General features: G+C 37.0%; 1 non-coding gene across 1 annotated transcript; it reads left to right on the top strand.

The window, feature by feature from the left end:
* The first annotated feature begins 528 nt into the window (after positions 1-528).
* On the top strand, positions 529-636 carry LOC112768340 (small nucleolar RNA R71). Its single transcript, XR_003185775.1, has one exon. It is a non-coding gene; the product is annotated as a small nucleolar RNA R71 (small nucleolar RNA).
* The last annotated feature ends 5,927 nt before the right edge of the window (positions 637-6,563 follow it).

Raw genomic sequence — 6,563 nt, 5'->3', positions numbered from 1 at the left:
AGTGGATGATGGAAAAGGTTTATTATTGTTAAACCTGTTTCTTCCACCATTATTAAAGCCTTGTTGAGGCTTTTGATCCTTCCATGAGAAATTTGGATGATTTCTCCATGATGAGTTATAGGTGTTTCCATAAGGTTCACCTAAGTAATTCACCTCTGCTATTGCAGGGTTCTCAGGATCATAAGCTTCTTCTTCAGAAGATGCCTCTTGAGTGCTGTTGGATGCAGCTTGCATTCCATTCAGACTCTGAGAAATTATATTGACTTGCTGAGTCAATATTTTGTTCTGAGCCAATATGGCATTCAGAGTATCAACCTCAAGAACTCCCTTCATCATAGGCGTCCCATTATTTACAGGATTCCTTTCAGAAGTGTACATAAACTGGTTATTTGCAACCATGTCAATGAGCTCTTGAGCTTCTGCAGGTGTTTTCTTTAGGTGAATGGATCCACCTGCAGAAGTATCCAATGACATCTTTGATAACTCAGATAAACCATCATAGAATATATCCAAGATGGTCCATTCTGAAAGCATGTCAGAAGGACACTTTTTGGTCAGTCCTTTGTATCTCTCCCAAGCTTCATAGAGGGATTCACCTTCTTTCTGTCTGAAGATTTGAACATCCAATCTAAGCTTGCTCAACTTTTGAGGAGGAAAGAACTTGGCTAAGAAAGCCTTGACCAGCTTATCCCAAGAGTTCAGGCTATCCTTGGGTTGAGAATCCAACCACACTCTAGCTCTGTCTCTTACAGCAAAAGGGAAAAGCATGAGCCTGTAGACTTTAGGATCTACTCCATTAGTCTTAACAGTATCACAGATCTGCAAGAATTCAGTTAAGAACTGAAAAGGATCTTCAGATGGAAGTCCATGAAACTTGCAGTTCTGCTGCATCAGAGAAACTAATTGAGGTTTCAGCTCAAAGTTGTTTGCTCCAATGGCAGGAATGGAGATGCTTCTTCCATGTAAATTAGAATTTGGTGCAGTAAAGTCACCAAGCATTCTCCTTGCATTGTTGTTGGGTTCGGCTGCCATTTCCTTTACTTGTTCAAAATTTTCGATCAAGTTGTCTCTGAATTGTTGTAATTTAGCTTCTCTTAGTTTTCTCTTCAGAGTCCTTTCAGGTTCTGGACCAGCTTCAACAAGAATGCCTTTTTCTCTGTCCCTGCTCATAAGAAAAAGGAGAGAAAAAGAAAAGAAGAGGAATCCTCTATGTCACAGTAAAGAGGTTCCTTATTGTTAGTAGAAGAAGAAAAGAAGAAAAAATTCAAACACAGATAGAAGAGGGGGTTCGAATTCGGTGAGTGATGTGAGGAAGAGATGTTAGTAAATGAATAATTAATTAGAATGAGATGAAAGAGGGAGAATTTCGAAAATAATTTTTGAAAAAGAGTTAGTGATTTTCGAAAATGGTTTTTGAAAAAGGTTAGTAATTTTTCGAAAATAAAAAAAAATCAAAAATTAAAATAATTAGTTAATTAAAAAGAATTTTTGAAAAAGAGGGAGATATTTTCGAAAATTAGAGAGAGAGAGTTAGTTAGGTAGTTTTGAAAAAGATAAGAAACAAACAAAAAGTTAGTTAGTTAGTTGAAACAAATTTTGAATAAGATAAGAAGTTAGGAAGTTAGAAAAGATATTTTGAAATCAAATTTTTGAAAAAGATAAGATAAGAAGATATTTTTGAAAAGATATGATAGAAATTAGTTTTTGAAAAAGATTTGATTTTTAAAATCTCAATTAATGACTTGATTCACAAGAAATCACAAGATATGATTCTAGAACTCAAAGTTTGAATCTTTCTTAACAAGCAAGTAACAAACTTGGAATTTTTGAATCAAAACATTAATTGTTAATGCTATTTTCAAAAATTATGTAGTAAAATTAAGAAAAAGATTTTTTGAAAAATATTTTTATAATTTCGAAAATAACTAAGAAAAATGAAAAAGATTTGATTTTTGAAAAAGATTTTGAAAAAGATAAGATTTTTAAATTGAAAATTTGATTTGACTCATGAAAACAATTAGATTTTAAAAATTTTTGAGAAAGTCAAATCTAATTTTCGAAATTTTAAGAGAGAAAAAGGGAAAGATATTTTTTTGATTTTTGAATTTTTATGATGAGAGAGAAAAATTAAAAACATCATTTTCATGTTTTTCTCTTTTATTTTTGAATCAAAACAAGGGATGCATGCAAGAACACTATGAATGTCAAGATGAACACCAAGAACACTATGAAGATCATGATGAACATCAAGAACATATTTTTGAAAAATGTTTAATGCAAAGAAAACATGCAAGACACCAAACTTAGAATTCTTTAATGCTTAGGCACTAAGAATTCAAGAATGCATATGAAAAACAAGAAAAGACACAAAACATGCAAATGCAAAGATCAAACAAGAGGACTTACCAAGAACAACTTGAATATCATAAAGAACACTATGAATTCATGAATTTTCGAAAAATGCAAGATGCACATGCAATTGACACCAAACTTATAACATGACTCAAGACTCAAACAAGAAACAGAAAAATATTTTTGATTTTTTTGATTTTCTAATTTTTTTGGATTTTTATTTTATATTTTTCGAAAATTATTTAGAAAGAAAGAAAAATAAAGATTCCAAAATTTTTAATATGAATTCCAGGAATCTTGCCATGTTAGTCTAAAGCTTCAGTCCAGGAATTAGACATGGCTCACTAGCCAGCCAAGCTTTCAATGAAAGCTCCGGTCAAAAACACTAGACATGGCCAATGGCCAGCCAAGCTTCAGCAAGATATCAGGAACAGCAGCAGGTGGATTAGCAACAACTAGCTTGCTCTTGATAACAAATTGCAAGCCTCAGTCCAAATGAATTTAGACATGGCTTTACAGCCAGCCAGGCTTCAACATGCTTTATGAAACACTAGAATTCATTCTTAAAAATTTTGAATAAAAATATATTTTTTTTTTGAAAACATTTTTATTTTTTTCGAAAACAGGTGAGAAATATTTTTTTTTTTGAAAGATTTTTTTGAAAAATTTTTGAAAACCTTCTTTTTTTTTTAAAAGAAAACGAAAAGAAAGTTACCCAATCTGAGCAACAAGATGAACCGTCAGTTGTCCAAACTCGAACAATCCCCGGCAACGGCGCCAAAAACTTGGTGCGCAGAAATTGTGATTACACTTTAATTATGTAAAATTCATTGCTCTTTCTTTCCCTCGTAATGGCGCCAAACACAAGATGCCAATACCATGGTTCACAACTTCGCACAACTAACCAGCAAGTGCACTGGGTCGTCCAAGTAATACCTTACGTGAGTAAGGGTCGAATCCCACGGAGATTGTTGGTATGAAGCAAGCTATGGTCACCTTGTAAATCTCAGTCAGGTGGATATAAAATAGTAATGGGTTTTCGAAAATAAATAATAGAATAGGGATAGAGGTACTTATGTAAATCATTGGCAGGAATTTCAGATAAGCGAATGGAGATGCTTTTCGTTCCTCTGAACCTCTGCTTTCCTGCTATCTTTATCCAATCAGTCTTACTCCTTTCCATGGCTGGCTTTATGTGATACATCACCATTGTCAATGGCTACTTTCGGTCTTCTCTCGGGAAAATGATCAAAATGCCCTATCACGGCACGGCTAATCGTCTGGAGGCATCACCCTTGTCAATGGCTTCATCTTATCCTCTCAGTGAAAATGGTCAACGCACCTTGTCACGGCACGGCTATTCATCTGTCGGTTCTCGATCATGCTGGAATAGGATTTACTATCCTTTTGCGTCTGTCACTACGCCCAGCAATCGCGAGTTTGGAGCTCGTCACAGTCATTCAATCATTGAATCCTACTCGGAATACCACAGACAAGGTTTAGACCTTCCGGATTCTCTTGAATGCCGCCATCATTCTAGCTTACACCACAAAGATTCCGATTAGGAGATCTAAGAGATACTTATTCAGTCGAAGGTAGAACGGGAGTGGTTGTCAGGCACGCGTTCATAGGGAATGATGATGATTGTCACGTTCATCACATTTAGGTTGAAGTGCGAATGAATATCTTAGAAGCGAAATAAGATGAGTTGAATAGAAAACAGTAGTACTTTGCATTAATCTTTGAGGAACAGCAGAGCTCTACACCTTTATCTATGGAGTGTAGAAACTCTACCGTTGAAAATACATAAGTGAAAGGTCCAGGCATGGCCGAGATGGCTAGCCCCCTAAAACGTGATCAATAGTCTCCTAAGATGAACAATGGATTAAAACTGAGACCAAAGATGTCTAATACAATAGTAAAAGGTCCTATTTATAATAAACTAGCTACTAGGGTTTACAAAAGTAAGTAATTGATGCATAAATCCACTTCCGGGGCCCACTTAGTGTGTGCTTGGGCTGAGCTTGAGTGTTGCACGTGTAGAGGTCCTTCTTGGAGTTGAACGCCAGCTTTTGTGCCAGTTTGGGCGTTCAACTCTGGTTTTGGCTCCTTTTCTGGCGCTGGACGCCAAATTTGGGCAGAAAGCTGGTGTTGAACGCCGGTTTACGTCATCTATTCTTTGCCAAAGTATGAACTATTATATATTGCTGGAAAACCCTGGATGTCTACTTTCCAACACAATTGGAAGCGTGCCATTTCGAGTTTTGTAGCTCCAGAAAATCCACTTTGAGTGCAGGGAGGTCAGAATCCAACAGCATCAGCAGTCCTTCTTCAACCTCTGAATCTGATTTCTGCTCAAGTCCCTCAATTTCAGCCAGAAAATACCTGAAATCACAGAAAAACACACAAACTCATAGTAAAGTCCAGAAATATGAATTTAACATAAAAACTAATGAAAACATCCCTAAAAGTAACTAGATCCTACTAAAAACAATGCCAAAAAGCGTATAAATTATCCGCTCATCAGTCCCAAACTAGGCATGTAAAGCCTTTGAGTAAATTTAAATAGGTTCTCAAGTTCCCGGGATGTTGAATGTCAGAATAGATTCCAAGATCCCAAACTTTGCTTTTATATCCGCCTTTGTCTCGATCTATATTTTTCCAGCCGGGCAGTTTGGAAGTTGCATTCTCACCAAGATGACCAAACATTTTCCGAGACCCATTCAATCGAACTCGAAACCAATCCTTACACTTCAGATGGAAGCATGAAACCTTATTGAATCTTGCATACCAGCCTTGAGCACAAACCATTTCCCTTTTACTCTTAAAGCCGCAAAGAGCTCTAAGCTGGCCATCTGTTTCAAGCAAACCATATTCAAGTGAAAAAGTAAAGATGAAAGCTAAGGATTTTACCCACTTAAATTTAGTATTGGGTGGTCATGGCCTCGAGATATGTGTTTCTAGTGGTTTTACAAGCTCTTCTCCCTTGTGTTCTTCTGTGAATTCTTCCACTTCCTTGCAGACTTCTTCGGTTTCAACCACATCTTGATCCAAGTCTTCGATATCTTCCTCATCACTCAAGTCATAAGTTAGAGGTTGCAAAAAATCTACCTTCGCATTATCTTCGTATTCACTTGGGGAAGATTCTTCTATCTCAAAGAATTCACTTGTGGATGCAAGTTCATTGCTAGGAGAATTTGACCCGTGATCTTCATTATCAAGGAAACTTGCTTGTTGAGTTATTCCGTCCAGTTCTTCATAGGATACCTGCTTTGGGGGCTGTTCACTATCCTCCTCAGCATCAACTGTACTTTTCCTGACGGAATTCTCCACAATTCTGGATTCCCATGGAGGTTCAGCATCTCCTAAGTCTTCAACCAATTCTTCTTCTTCTATAATTTCAGCCTCCTCCACTTGTTCCAATACAAAGTCATGCTCCGTTCTATCCAATGGGATTTCTAGTATCTCCTTCATGCTGCGTTCTTCATTAGATTGCCCACATGAAGCCATGGGGGTTCGTTGAGTGTCCGAACATCGGGAAGGTAGTCTATTTATCGCTTGATTCAATTGGTAAAGTGTGGCATGAAATTTTTCAAATGTTTTCTTGAGTTGCTCCCTTGATTCTTGAAGTGATGGATATGGACATGGTGTATAGGAAAGTGGTGGTTCTTGGGAGTAATTGGGTTAAAATTGGGGTGGATACGGGTTAGGGTCATATGGAGGTGAATGGTGGTAGTTGGCTTGTGAGTGTGGTGGTTCAAAGCTGCGTTGAGGAGGTGGTTCATAGGCATATGATGGAGGTCCATCATATCTATCATCTTGGTATGCACCTCGGAATGGTTTTTGACCATAGTAATTTGGTGGGTGATGGTCGTCACGAAGGGGTCCACCGTACCTATTGTCTTGACATGCATTATGGAATGGTCGTGGTTCATGGTATCTTGAAGGGTGTTGTTGCCTAAAGGGTTGATCAGATCCTCGTGGCTCCTTCCATCTCTGATTGTTTTAACATTGATGCATGTTCCTGTTATAATTTCCATTCCTTTCAACAGCATTGGAACCAAACTCAAAGCGATAGGGGTGAGAATTCATAGTAAATAATAAAAATTAAAACAAAAATAAAATCAAATAAACAAGCAAAATACAATTTTTACAATAACCAATAATAAGGCACATGTTTGCAAATCCCCGGCAACGGCGCCATTTTGAAG

This window comes from Arachis hypogaea, chromosome 17 (genome assembly GCF_003086295.3).
Source record: "Arachis hypogaea cultivar Tifrunner chromosome 17, arahy.Tifrunner.gnm2.J5K5, whole genome shotgun sequence".
NCBI classification, from domain to species: domain Eukaryota; kingdom Viridiplantae; phylum Streptophyta; class Magnoliopsida; order Fabales; family Fabaceae; genus Arachis; species Arachis hypogaea.
This window is presented reverse-complemented; position numbering and strand designations above follow the sequence as displayed.